Source organism: Drosophila willistoni, assembly GCF_018902025.1.
Source record: "Drosophila willistoni isolate 14030-0811.24 chromosome XR unlocalized genomic scaffold, UCI_dwil_1.1 Seg41, whole genome shotgun sequence".
Taxonomy (NCBI): domain Eukaryota; kingdom Metazoa; phylum Arthropoda; class Insecta; order Diptera; family Drosophilidae; genus Drosophila; species Drosophila willistoni.
This window is the reverse complement of record NW_025814058.1, coordinates 2745159-2761362: the sequence shown is the minus strand read 5'-3', so window position 1 is coordinate 2761362 and position 16204 is coordinate 2745159.

Sequence of the window (16204 nt, the reverse complement as noted above, 5' to 3'; positions counted from 1 at the left end):
TTACGAGTGTAAAAAATGATGTAAGTAGATTACACACTAGTATTTCGTACTCTCCAAACACATATTTCATGACTCGCATAAATCATTTGAATTTCTAAATTGACCATTAGTCTTTGATACATATATTGATGGAACCTGACATTTATACTTAACGAGATTTCACTCCTGTGTGTATGGAGATAACTTGTTATTCCACCACGTTTGATATTACGTCGTATGTATTGGGTTGTAATGAAGGCTGTTTTGTGGTGCATAGTAGAAGTAGGCGTTGTGTGCCTCGCTTTAATTAAAATAAATGATGGGATGAGGAGGGTTAACGAGAGCAAACAAACAATTGGCAATCACGGTTACAAATATATGAATAGTCAACTTAGGCAGGCCGACACTCTCAATCAAAGGTGCGGTAATTAGCAGTCGGTATATCATCTCTGAACATCGTGAGCATCCCGGCAATAGTGGCTGCAGTGAGGTATTAACTCAATTTGCATTTGTCAATGCAAATGGGTCGATGGCGAGAGGTAGAGAGGTGGAATGAAGCGTATAGTGAATAGGCTCGTTTTAGAAATTTCAACACGACGTGCAGAGGTACTTGACCCGATGGTTGTTGCACGAGATATGAAGTGTGAGTAGAAGAAGCATCTTTATGCTACGTTACTATATCAATAGCTTGAATTATCACTCATGTCGCTGCGGCGGTATAGCTCTCCGTTTTTGACGTTAGTTGTCTTTTATAAATTTTGGTCTAAGTACGGTAATGCGAGTTGACGTCGCATACTACTGGCGACCTGTATGTCCTAGTCTGAATTAGATAGAGGTGGTAGGCATCTTCAGCCGGGAGAGTTTGAGAGCAGGGTCAAAGGTTGTGTTAGTTCGCAATGTTAGAGACAGGGACTTCAGAAGAGCTTTGGGGTATGATCTATCGAGTTTAATTATGTACATCTACTCGGAGAGAGTGCCACGAGACAGTGTAGGATCTGATAACGTGTGTATTGTGTCGTGGTATGTAATTGTCAGGGTCTCAATATCTAAGTAGCGGAGTTAGTATAGAATTTAGAATCGCTACTCAGTAGTTTCAGTTACATTGCAGAGATAAGTCGAGCCCAAAAGTCCAAGTTTTACTTACGATGTGTCCTGAAAAAACATCTAGTACAAATCTGAATTTAGTGCTACTGCCACGACATTCAAGCTTTTAATTATACATACATACAATAGCACTTATGGTCATACATCGATGTTAGACTAAGCTTAAATTTCATTAGAGTATGGAGAGAGAGAATTAAATAACTGATTGAGCAGCCAGTTATTAAGAGGTGGGTAATTGAGATCCACCTCTCAGCATACTCATACTACTACACAGCGAGCGCAGCAATAGGCCGACCACAAATCATTCGAGGTTCAGTACTCATAAGATGACAAATGGCTGACCCCATTTATATTATTACAAATAGACCATACTATTATATGGATACGGATCCTATCCATCTTAAGAGAAGGGTTACAACATTACCGCCAACGCAGTATAGAGGATTTCGACAAAAGAACAATCAATTTATGTTATGTATCGTCATTTTCTTAGTTTAATTCTTTTTGCATCGTTCTCCCATAACTCAAGATACCAAGAAAAATCGCGATATGAAAGAGTTGATACATTAGAACTACTGTTTACTCTTCAAAGTAATGTGTATATATGGTTTATTGACGCACAGAATTCAATATGAACCTATTAGAGTGGGAATGTTAAATTATTAAATTATCTTTTACTTCAATGTGTACTAAGTTCTACCATACAATTTCGCCACAACCTTACTCGGCGGCAAGAAACTCAAGATATATGGATATGACGAGTAAAACAGCGAAGGCTCTTTGACAATGGTTGTCCTCAAAGTAAAGAAAAGTAGTGAGACAGATCGAGAGAAGTCGAGGTGTAGAGAGAAGAAAATGCACATGAGTGTAATCTGATATCAGATATATCTAACTCCGAAATAATGATATGTGTCTGTGTGCTTCTGCACGAATAGTAGATTTTCAAAGCCGCGAACACTTATATAATTCATACTATTAGTCTATCATGGCGATAGCCGCCAGAGAACTGCAGACAAAAGACAAGGACCAAAACTTAAATGAAAACCGTCGATTACAATACAGAGAGACAAAGAGAAGCCACTTAGAGAGGGTAGAGCTCTTGAAGTCGAGCCCATATGACTCGAGCATAGAAGCATATAACAGCTAAATAAATATAGCCAAAGTCGACCCTGGTCTCTAACCACTCAAAAGACATGGAAGCATACATTAGTCAATTACTAGACATAACAGCTGAATTTTGATTCCTGCTTACTGAATTACGCAGGTATTTACTTATTGACAGATATAATGCTTAATTAAAATTATAAATCTTTTTTAATGTCTACTGGTGATAACTGAAAACCACCAATTAGGAAATTTATTGTGTTATGATATTACGATAAATAAACGTATATAGAGTAGATAGGTCCAAAATTTTACATAATAAGTATATATGAACTAATAACCATGACTATCAATCCAACAATAATCTGAATAGGCTTGTAAATATAAAACGACACATTATGCCACATTCATTCAATTGAAAACAAAAACAAAATCTACGCATACTTAGGTAACAGCCTCTATAGTAAAATATAAAGAGATTGAGTCATCTATATAATATTATAATTAGAAGACTAAAACGCATCATTAATAAGTGATCTACGCTTAATTACAATGTAGCGAGCCATGGTTATACTATTAAATGGTGAATAAAATAACATTCAAGCTAGTATTACTGTATAGATGTATTGGTTATATACTGTACGGCACTTAGAGTTACTCCCTATCACGAGTACAGTATGTCCTACTCTATCATCTGATAGACATCTATTAATATAACCATAAACTATCTCAATCTATCAAACTTAACAGTGAATTTTAATTAATAGAGGATTCTACTGACTATACCACCAAATTTCATCGAATCAGCGTCCGTCCCTATCTTATCAGAATTAAACAAGTGTTGTGTTGAATTCTTCCCTGCATATAGTGCTAAATAGGAAGAGACAAATCCATAGTAGGTGGACTGCAAAGTACAGAATGTCACAAATTCGACAATCATCATCATATAGTTGTAGTAGCTACCTGAGTATGCCTCGATGCATATTATGATATCAATCCCTAAATATCCCATAGTAATAAAGAGTCATCCTGCAAGCATCAGTAGCAACTGCGGACACAGCCGCGAATGAAATGCAGAGGCCGCCGCGCTAAAGCGCTCAGCACAAAGATTATAATGAATAAAAGCCAACATATGAATGCGAAGATAAAACCACTGGTAGCGTGTTTAGTGGTGTTGTGTGTGATTATGCTTCTACATGCTATGCTGTACGGGATATGTGTAGGGAGTATAACATGTGGTGAAGTGGGAAGGTGGTTATTGAATTTGTTTAGTTCGGTGTAACGTTATGGATCAAGCTACACATCCTCCCTGTCGTACAGCGCGCCTCTCAGTTCTGTATCTCCCAACTCCTAGCTCGTACTCCCGGCTTGGTCTGCGAGTTTAGCTCGCTCTCACTACTGTTTAAAGCTATGCACTCATTTCTGGATCATCTACTGTGCGTTTGATGTAGATGTGGCCATGTGAGCGATGATGAAAAATCTTGAGTGTCCTATTTGCCCCGACGGACAAACGCGTTGTGTGCTGTCGGGCCTTGCTGGGTCTCCCTGCTCGATAGATGTATTAGATACAGAGAGTACAATCGTCAGTAAGAAAGGGAAAGAATGGAAAAACTAATGTTACATATTGTCCACACACATGCCTGTGTACATTCTGTCGAGTGCTGTGACGATTGAAGGGATGAACGCAAAGTCCCATGTGTACCCGTCAAGATACGCCCATAAGACAGAGATGTCAGGGTTACAATGATTAGGATAGGATACTTGCTTACTGAAGAAAATCCAAAGAGTCCTTAGAGACATGAATCTGGAGAGCTTTTCACAATATATCAATTACTGAAATGAAGATTTTAGAAGATGCTATAATTCTCTCCCTGCGAAAGTACCTTGAAAACAGCAAATTGTTTCATTTTCGGCGAATTGGCTGATGAAGAAGACTATAGTGTTCGCACGTATTGTATGCACTGCCGTATGTGTAATCAGAGGCGGAACGTAATTGACGAAGACAACTACCATTATACAACAGATTGAATAATATAAATTCAAGAGATTTCTTCCGATCAAGAGCCGCTTATCAATTAATGCGCGAAATGACGCTCTCTAAAGATTACCTCTATATTGCTGATGATGATGATTACATCAAATCAAGGTATTAATAATCAAGTATGGTCGGACCGTCTTTTCAAGCAATTGTTGTTATGTCTGATCGTGTGGTGGGCTTCGTTCTTGAACTTCTTTTCGTCTATCATCTTTGTTTCTGGTTTTATATTAGATGGTGCCGTGTTTTTGTGTGGTGGGTTTCTTTTTGGATGTGAGATGAGCGTATTTTGGCACGAGTGGCTCTATTTTTGCTCACCACACACTAGCTAGACAAGGGAAAAAGTATCAATCAACTCACTGAAAAACTCACATCACAATCAACCGGTTATTTACCTTTCCATCTCTCACTACCACTCACGCGCTTACTGTCTATTCCACTTTATCTTCTCTATTATTGACAGTTTCTCGTTTTATGTCCGCTGGTTGAGGTTGCCGCTCGGCGCCGCCTATGTCTGTCACTGACGTCTGTTCTGAATCTTGATTTGTTGACAGTAAATTATAGATATTGTGTGTCTCATAAAAATATCACACTAGGAAAACAATGAATAAGAAGTAAATGTTCTGTCAAGAATATATTTACGATGCGAATATTGTAACATAGCATTCTTTCTCAACACTCTAAAAAAGTTCAAAGTTTCCTCAGGAGGAAAGCAAGAACTCGTATAATGAGAAAGATTTATTTATTTTGTTCTTTCAGTCTACAAACGATACTACTCGGACCGCAGATAAAACAGTAAATATGTATATAAAAAACTAAACCATTATCAGATAAAAATAATAATCTGTATAGATGATATATAGATCTCCCAAGTCGTCAAAGTATGAAAAACAAAAAAATGAGTAAATCGGTATTTATGACCACACTATAGTAGTTAAGTAATTGAAATATAAGGTACATCACTTAAAACCAACAACTCAAAGTTTACTCTGACCCCTCAGCCTGCCCTTAATATTGCTCCTCGACCTTTATAGTGCGTCTCTACCTCATATATACTCCTAGCTCCCTTTACCTCCTGGTCGTGCCGCGCCTATCTCAAATCTACTTGCGCGACTTATGTCTTGGTAGACGTTCACACGCAAGAATTAACTTGAATTTTACATTCGTAGCTAACATAACAACTCAGGACAACAACAAAGTATACAAAATCCATCCGACTAGACCCTGAATTAAGTAAAACTCTAGACAGCCATAGATAAAGATGCTAAGTTGCAGAAAAATATTAAGAACCTCAGCCAAAAGGAGCAATATTACATAAATTAGAAAATAAAAAACATCATACATAACAAATACCTAACTAATAGTATAATGTCATATATAAATAGAACCTCATGATAAGATTTGCCATCTTTGATATAAGTGTGTGAATACCAAATACATGATTCAATTAACAAAATCTCTGATGTAGGTATACAACTAATGAAAGCCTAAAAACATAATAGAAAAATAACATAAAATTGAAAAATAGCTAAGACATATTCAAAACAAAGCATCTGTTGAATGCATTAATATCCACAGTAACACCTAACAAATATGAACTACTTGTATTTTTTATAAAACTCATATGTATCACTTATTTGTTACAAATTAATAATTTAACAAGATTACTATGGATTAAATTTTAATAAACATATATTCCAAATTTACTTAAATACACATCTGATTACAAATAATTTTTAATATACCACATTCATTGATTTATAATTAATCTTTCGACATACAAAGAAATTACCTACTAATATTAATTTTTTTTCACAACATAAATCCAAATATTTATGAACAATACATAGATACCAACTATATGCGATATGATCGATCGAACCCTGCACCGAGCAAACGAACAGAAGACTTCGTGATAGCCATTACTATGGGGGTAGAGGGGGTAAGACAAGGCCTCAAGACTCATCACTGCAGTCGCTCATAAGGAGGGAGTCAGTGTTTGGCGTATGTAGTGTTTCCGTAGAAGCACGTGAATCCGTGCCGAGGCGGACGAGGCCACGCGAGGCGGACAGGACCCCAAGAGGTTAGATCCAGACGTAAGGAAATAAAGGAGTGAATTAAGGCGGTATTCTAGGCCAAAACTGCGGGTGTGAAAAAACTCTAAAGGTGTGCTGTATTACTACAATTTGTTTTATAAATATTGAGGGAGTATTATGACACCAGTGGTAAGAACGTAAGCAAATTGAGGGTTGAAAACAACAACACAACGACGACCGACGACGACGACGCTACGTGTGTTCATCGTGTAGGCTAATCAAGATTAATATTATTGATTTATGGCGTGTGGATAACGGTATAGGATCATAATTGGGCAACAGTAGCTAAAGCAAACAAACGATTCGTCACACGCCTGTCTTCCCCTCTATCTCTGACCCCCTCTCTGGCCGATGCGACTCATCAGCCTCTAGTGAACAAGTTCATGCTAACCCGCCCCGCCGTCTCACCACTTCTACGGTTCGGGCTTCACAATTGACAGTCCAGCACGCTACTTTGATAAACGTCAGTGGCAGGGCTAAACACAGGCCTAAACGGATGTAATGCATGCAAGCAGTTGTGAATGTCCGAACGAACTGAAAGGAAGAGGCACGAGCCCGAAATACGTATAGGACAAGGAGGCGGGAGAATGAAAGTAATACTGTAACCTAAACACTGATGCTTACTCCGACGCCCCTGCCCTAACTATAATCAGTATACTCAATAAAAAACAGAAACGCCACTGAATAAAGAAAATACTCCAATCTCAATGTGGCTAACCGACAAAAAAAACCAAAGATGCCGGAATCCACGTATACACATATAACAATATAAAAATGCAAAATACTCATAACACCCAACCAATACACCAACCAATTATAACTTTGTCGAAACTGATGTCGTGAAAACTTCAAGTAAATTTCATAGAGGTAAAGTTAATATATGCCAATTGAGGTTTTATCTAGTTCAGATGTCTAACTCTAATTGCAACTATTGATTTTTGCATTGTTATAAGTAACTTAGCTCTTATTAGCATCCGACAAGAGATTTGAAAGCGTTGTCGATGTGTCCTTTAAAGAATATTACGGCTATCTTCTATATCTATACATTTATTAATCGTATAACTAGTATCAAGATTCATATTGAGTATCAATACTAGAAGCGCAGTTATATCCTCGTCTCTACTCAATGTTTGGAGTTCAAAGACAATAATGAGTAGATCTCCATAGTATAATTGAATAGTGATGAAGATAAATATGACCTACCCATTTTGCGGCTTTTCTTCCGGAAGTAGTAGCGCTCTGCGCCTCTCTGACTAGATAACTCTCAAAATTGGAAAACAATCTATATTAACTTTTAAACCAATATGAATCTAAACATTTGAAAGTTTTCGCTCAGTTTCAAAGACCAGAATATTTGATATGTATATTGCACATTTCATAATCGTAGAAAGTCCGTTTTTTTGTCTTTTTTAGGTTAGGATAGTTCCTGGTAAATAACCTCAAAATTGAAAAACAATTTGTAATATCTTTTAAACCAATATGAATCTAAATATGTGAACTAGAATACGTGTTCAGAGCATCCTAATCCATTAGAAAAGTATGTATTTGACTCCACTTTTGTCGGACATTGCCACATCTTGAGAATTTGAAGTTTTCTTCCATATATCTGACAGTAAGCTCATTCCTGTTACAATTTGTTGGCCAAAGTAAGTGTAACCTTTAAATAGTTTAGTTACAGGCAAAAAAAAAAAAGAAGAAGGAAAGAAAGGTAAGAGAGAAAAAGTATAAAAAGCTCAATCAAAATTGGCGTGTTTAGGTTAAGCTGCATTCTCTATCTCTCTCTCGCTCTCTATAGCTCTCCTTTAGTTTTTAAGGGTCTGCGTGAGCTTTCACTTTAGTTTAGTTTAGGGCATTTCCTGCCATGCCTTGCCTTGCCTTGAATTAAACCTCCTTCCGTTTGCCACTGCCCTTGTTGCCCTGACACACTGACAGTTTATAAATGATCGTGCGTGGGTGGAAAATGTTAAGTTTGTGGCCAGAGGGGTGTGCGGAGGGGAGGGTTGGATGGTATTGTGGTCGAATTGGGAACTGTGAGTAGAGACGGGACGGGGGTATGGCAGGAAGGGGGCTGGCCAAGTCGTGCGTGTCGTTTTGTTTGCTTTAGCTACTGTTGCCGCTTTTATCTTCCCTTCCCCTTCCCCCGTCCCCTACTCATTCACCTCTTGTTGGCCCTCACGTGCTCCAAAAAAAGTCGACGTCGTCGTCGTCGTCGTCGTTGTGTCGTGAGTTTGTTTTAAACATTCTGTTTGCATTTCACGTTATAACAAAATGCAGTTGATATTATCAATATTGTTTTATTAGTTTTGTAAGTATTGGCTAAGACACATTTTTGGTTGGCATGAGATTTTGGAAATCGAATCGAGAAACATTTATTGAATATAACATTTGGTTATCCTTGATGTCATTGGCTCTTAAATCCTTATTGGAATGTAAAGAAATCAAAGGTGAAGCCAGTCGTCAGACCTCGAAGGATTCCAGAGATGCCTATACCAACATTCAAGGATAATATCAAATTAGCCATCAGATCAATCTGGTAACTCAAGTCACTTTGAGCTGATTGAAAAGTGTATGGATCTTTAAGAAAAATTGTTATTCCCCAAGTATCTCAAAATTCCAAATGTCTTGGGATTTCTAAGAGTAATTCTCTTGTCTAGTTTAGAATAGTATAAACTCAGACAAGGTGCTCAATTCATCAAGTCATTGTGCCCAATTAGTTTAACTACACATTGGTTAACGAGGACGACATTATTTGTTTATGAGCATAGTTAATATTCATTACCATAATAATAAAGTTTCAACTAAAACATATAGATATATCTACATATGTATATTTCAAAAAAGATGCCTTTGAATTGCTATCCAAAGTATCTAATAGAGCCTTCAACTAATTTAACTACAAAGCGAAAACTAAAATTAAACAACATAGAAAAGATCTTGAGGATCATTGTACATTTGGTTATATGTATTTAGTGTTTTTTTTTTTTTCGTTTTGGGATCTATTTCTGACAGATTATGGGGTATGAGTCAGGGCAGAGATATGCCAACCACATATGAGAATACCGCCCAGAATATTGAGTACGCTTTAAAGAATTAGTCAAAACTTTTTAAAGACTTTCTCTCCATAGCCCCGATTCCTATTTTTTGTATTTCCTATTTGTATTTCTTCATATACAGATATATGTATCTATATGTATTTGTATATTCCTTAACGTTCTCGTCACGACTGTCGCATGTCATTAGTTTTCATGTGACATTTCTCTCAAACTGAAGGAAACTTGTGAACAGGAGAAGAACAGAATTCCGATCTACTACTACAACTACATACATACATATGTACATACATATATGTATAGAGACATCTCAAAGGAAAAAACAAAAGTATTGTACATTGTATGGTTGTTTGTATTAGATATAGTCTGTGGTAGTAGTTGTAGTACGCGGAAATGTCATCTCACATCCAAAAAGAAACCCCCATCCCCCCCGACCAAAAAAAAAAAAAAAGAATGAAGAAAGGCAAACGTGTTCAAGCGCAATAAATTATAAATGAGCCCCAACGTCGAGTGACGGCAAAGTTTGGCAGCCAAAAACCAGAGGGTTGACCCCCGTCAACCCCCAACCCTCAAGGCACCTTCTCCTCCCGTTTCGACCCGATATCCATCTGTATATATGTATACCATCCAACATCTCCCAACATCTAACGCCCCCACTAACTAAATGCTAATGCAACAAAGACAAAGCTGAAAAATGTTTCGGTTTTTCTTTCGCTTAGCGGCACGCATTTTCTGAAAAACAGAAATTAGATTAGAGACACAACAAAAAAAATAGTTCCAACAATGTGTTTTAGGTATATGCCATCAGCGTCAGCGAGTTGTCCGACTGTCAAGGAACTATATATACCATACATACCTATATATGTACATATATATATATATATATATATATATATTTATATACGATATATCTTGTAGATATATCGTGTGTACCTACACACAACTTATTTGCTTTGGCATTTAAAATGTCGCCGGCAACCCGAAAATGGATGGAAATTCTTTTCTCACTGTCTCTCTCCCTAGCAAATATTGTACACAGAGTTGTCTTAGTGTGTGTGTGTGTGTGTCTCTGTGTGTGTGTGTGTGTGTACGTAGGTCTTATCAGAATGAAGGAACTCTGAGGGTAACTCAGTGCCGAAAACCAAATCTACAATACACGCATTGCATATCACAAAATAAACAGACGAAAAAAACGAACCTTAACGAAATTAAATGAAATGAAACTCTCTCATACCTTTATATATAGAGAGTTTTGAGCAGTAGTTCTTGTTCTTGTTGTTGTTGTTAGTGTTCCTCTTATCAAAATCATCACAAATTGCCTTGGCTGCAACGTGCTTTAAGATTATATAGTTATACATGTGAATGTAAATGTATGTATGTATGTATGTATGTATTGTACATTCAACATGTTTTTATGTGACATGGGGACGATCATCCATTTTACATGCCGCAAAAGACAAACCGCCACACAGCCTTGAAAAAAAAAATAAAAACAAAAATAAGAAATTAAAACAGACATTTGACTTCTCTTACATCGGTTGTAACATTCAGACACAATCATAGCCCGTTTACCTCATAAATAGGCAAAGGGGCGATTTAGGGATGTAAAATATAGAGAAATTTATCTACAAAAGTCAAAGAATTGGCAACAAATTACAAATTTTTGAAATATATTTTGTATAAAAACTGATTTTTGATATAAAACAAACTTGAATGACAAGTGAAATTCATTTTTTGACAAACTATTGCATACTTTAGGGGGAAATATTATCCATAATAAGTAGCTTTAAAATAAAATAAAAGTCTCTAAATATACTGAAGTTCTTGCAGTAGAGATTTTCCATATATTATCTTAAATAATATATCCTAAGTATCTTAGTAACGTAGAGCTTATTAAAGGCTTAAATATTTAATTTGGTACGAGATTTTTGATGTAAAAACTTGATTTGGAATTCGATGTAACGAAAAAGCGACAATAAAATAGAAAATGAGCCAGAAAATAGGTTAAATCTGCTCTCAGATTTACGTTACATGAGCCTTTTACTGCGAAAAAATGCTCCTCATCGGCTGAAGATGCCTACCACTTATCTAATTCAGGACTAGGAACAAATACGGTCGCAAAGTAGTATCGATGTACACTGAAATTTTAAAGAACTACGTCCCAAACGATGCAGCAAACTCAGTTGGTGAACAGATTTACCCATCGAAATGCAAGTTCTGAGTGTGAAATTTATGTTATACGTACATATATATATAATTTACAAAGTTTATCATTACTAAAACCTTTAATTATCCTCTAAATTTTAACACCTTTTTATTATATATATAAAAGCCAAAACTTTTGAAGGTTTCATTACTACTAAATGTAAATTACTCACATGTCTTTTATTCATAATAATTTGTATGGTAAATGTTTGGGAGAACAATGTCTACTCAATATTTTTACATTTTCGTTTAGTGTTAAAGGAGAATTTCTATTGAGTTCAGGTATATAAACAAGCGAATTTAGGTCTTTATTTTCAGAGGAGAAATCCTTAGTTTTTGGGGGTGTTGGAAATTTGATTTTTAGCAGTTTTTTACCAGGTAAAATTTCGATTATGGAGAAATATTCCTCATTTCCCTCACCTAGAATCTGCCACTGCTATATATTTATAATTACAGTGAAGAAATTAACCTTTATGATTTTGGATTTCGACAATTCTGATAATCAAAATGCAATATTCAAGGCTTATATCATAATAAAACGATTTTTGAGCACGATCTGAAAGATGATACTATATTCTATCAAGCAAATACTATATCCTATATGCATTTATATTTAAGGGTATACAAAATTCTATAGGCTCATTTAACATTGATGGGTTTTTACATTTTAATTGAAGTCTAGTGGAAATTAACCAAGTAGTCGGTGAAACAAATGACACAGAGAGACTGATTACTTATCATTGTAACAAAAAAAAAACAAAAAAAAAAACAAAAACACGAAATTTATGTGTATGTATTTATGTGCACATAAAGTCTAATAGTTAATAGTTGGCTCATTAATCATGGTATTAAATAATAAATTGATGAAACGTATTATTATTATACAAAAAAAAAAAAAAAAAACTGTAAATTTAATTGAAATTCCTTTGATGGAATCATTTATAATTAAGTATTAAAGTTTTTTAAAAATTAACACCGACTTGTTAAGAAGGCACAGAAAAAAAAAAAAGACACTTGATTTACGTTTCTGATCGATTTTGTTTTTCCCCTTTTCTTTTTTATTTCGTTTGTTGTTTCTCTTCTCGTTTTTTTCTTCTTTCTATATGTTTGCTTGTCTAATTTGTCAGAGGGGGATAGAGATCCATTATCAGCTAGATGCATATATAAGCATATATATACGATCTGAACTACATTTTCAAAATCTCGCACATTTATACGAAACGACGTCGACGACGACGACGAAGACGACGACAACCCAACAAACTTGTACAAATTAACGTACAAATGAATGACGGAATTAGTACGTGTGCTCTTTGTTAGATCAGTGAGGAATATAATGAACTAGGGGACTAGGAGGAGGAGGAGATACACACATACATACATAGATGAGAAGAGTGGAAGTGGAAAGGGAAAAGAAGTTGGAGGCTATTGTCATTTAAGGGTCATAAGGAAAATATATGTATGTATGTATATGTAAATGAACATGTCGGAAATTTTGATGTATATTTACATTTTTCATAATCTCAGTTACATTATTGGATCATGAAAATAACATAGATACTACATACATACAAACATTTGTATATGATTTGTTTAAATGTATGTGTATATGTATGTATGTATGTATATCCAATAGCAAACTGATCTGGCAGCCCGATTATTTGAATGTTGCAGCAATTTATTAACATCACGCAAATGAATTAATAACACCAAACTACGAGAATTTTTAGTTTATTAGTATTTCATGATGAGCGAGTGAGACAGATAGCAAATTTTAAAGTGCAAGCGAGTTAGCGAATGTAAGTTGTTAACAATGGCAAATGATATACATACATATGTATGTACCTATGTATGTATGATTTTGGTAAATATTATATATTTACCAACTACATTGTATAATTATTATAAACAGATGTCATTTGCAAATGGAAATTTCACATTTTCACACATTATGGATATCCAAGTTCGTGGAATCACTAAGACATCAATAAGAAAAATGTTTGTAGCAATTAATTAAAAACTAGTATAACAAAATCAATATATGTAAATGTTCAAGTTGAAGAGAATTTCAAAATCAGTTTCCTTTAGTATTAGTGCAATATTTGTAGCCTATCATTAGGCGTTCTCTTAGAAGTAGGCAACGCGTTTGCTTTAGCTTGCAATTAAATCAATTAAAATGAAAAGGATATATAGGAGGTGAATGGCATTAAATGTATTGGGTCCTTGAACCCAAAAGAAAAATCCTAGTGGCTTATAAACAATTTTTGAGCAGCTAGAAAGAGACAGAGTGATTGAAAGACACAGAAAAGTTAAAATTAAAGTTTTGTTTGAATCAAAATACAATTTCTAGGAATTCAGTTGAATTCATTTAATCAACAGCAAATCAAAATAGACAACTTAGAGAGGTTTAAGCATTGAATGACTCCATCATAATAAATAACTATTTATAAATAATATTTTTAAATTATTTTGTTTACTGATGATGGGGGGAAATACATTACCTAATAAATATTTTTGCTTCTTATCGACTTTAAATGCAAGTAAAACACTTGGAAAAGTATTCCGCATTGTTATTTGTAACAACATATTCTATATGAAACATTTGTTTCAAAAGTTCCTTTCAACTACCCCGCTCCCCATCCACCCCGTTCTGTTGCCAACCCATTGCAATTTCAAGGCTCTTTGTGCTAATATTTAATAACAATTCATTCGGTTTTTCAACATTGGTGGAGTAGTTTATTTATATGAGAAATTACACATTTACAATGAATAATGCAAAAATCATAAGAAAACCTATTAAAGAAAAAAAAAAAAAAACACACACACAAACTCACAGACACATAAATACAATAAAAACAAAATAAAACTAACAAAAAAATTTCCAACCGCACATTAAAAATTGTTTTCGTTGTTGTTGTTGTAGTAGATGAAATCAAACTCACGTGAGTGTTGCCAGCGTCACAAATACACATATTAGAAGCAGCCCAACAGATAAATCAGAATAGCGACACACACACATGCATACATAGACAGGGCAAGCGAGAGAGAGTGAGAGAGAGAGAGCGAACAAGTGTGGAAAAGAGATGGCATTTGTGAGAGAGAAGGGGGAGAACCGCAGTGCCGTAGATACAGATACAAATGCGAAATGCGAAATACTCATACAAAAGCAAACGTCAGCATTGACGTAATAGCAAAAACACCAACAACAAAGTCCCGAGCATGAGTAAAACAAAAAAAAAACAGAAACAGAAACAAAATGAATTTCAACGAGTTGTGTTGTTGTTGCCTGCTGCCGGTTAATGCTGCGATCTTTCTCTCTCTCTCTCTCTCTCTGAGCGCGACTGAGTAAGAGAGAGAGAAAACAGCAAGCAATATCACATTGAACTTTGAAATGGAAAATGCCATTAGAATTTGTACTTCAAAAACGTTCTGTAAGCTTCTGTCTAAGCTTGAGAGAGCTTTTTGTTTCTTTTTTTTTTCGAATATACTTACAATGACAAAAGGGGTATATGAGTTTTTAGCCAAATATTTGAAGCAAATATTTATGCATTGACACGTATTACATTGACATAGATGTTTATACATATGTATATTCTTGACCAGTTTATCTAGTTTTAACCAGTTGACATTTTTGCATTACTCTTAAAGAAAAGAATAGTTTTTATAGTGTTTTCAAAACTAGAAAGGATTTCGTGGCTTAAAAATACATTTGTATGTCTATGATAAATGATATTACTGACAAATCGAATCAAATAAAGTTAGCTTACAGCTAAGTAAGGGTAACGGCAATTGTTATCAGCTTTGTGCTAAATTCTTTATAACCGGATGAGTGTTTGCATTCGGTTATACCCAAAGTTTTTGTTTCTAGGGTATTGAAACTTCGATAGAATTTAAAGTTTATTGCAAACAACTGTTGTTTTTGTTGTTCTTGTTGTTGTTGTTGTTGTTGTCTTTCAGGCTATTGTTGTTGTAGTGAGTTGCGCGCGCTTCACTAAAAAAGTTGCCAAAAATAAAAATTAAACACGCGGGAGAGTCAAAACTAAGAATGAGAGAGAGAGAGAGAGAGAGAGAGAGAAAAAAAAACGAACACACACACGCATAGAGACAGTGAGAGACCAACCTTACGTTTGTGTGGCTATGTGTGGTACGGTATTTGTATCTGTGTAATTGCCCTTAGTTCTGGCGCGCTCTCTCATACTCCTCCGTCTCGCGCGCTCTCTCTCTCACACTCTCTCTCGCTCGCTTGCTCGCTCGGTCACTTGTGATTTTATGCCGAGTATTTTCTATACTTTTGCACTGAGTACCAAACCGTGTGGCAGTCAGAGTTAGTTCAACATTCAAATTGGCCACGACAAAAAAACAAAAAAAAAATCTAACAACAAAACTTTTAGCAAAACTAAATCAAGCAAACATTGTTAACTCAAAATTACAAATCTACCTACTCCCCCCACCCACGCTTACCCCACAATACAAAAAAAAAAAAGAAAAAGGGGAAAAAAACACAATTTTTTAAAATGTAAAAAGCACGTGTGTAAAGTAAGAAAAAAAAAATGCAAATTAAAATTATTTAAAAAAATAAATAAAAATTTAAATATTCTGTGAAAATAATAAATTCAAATTGAACATGAAAA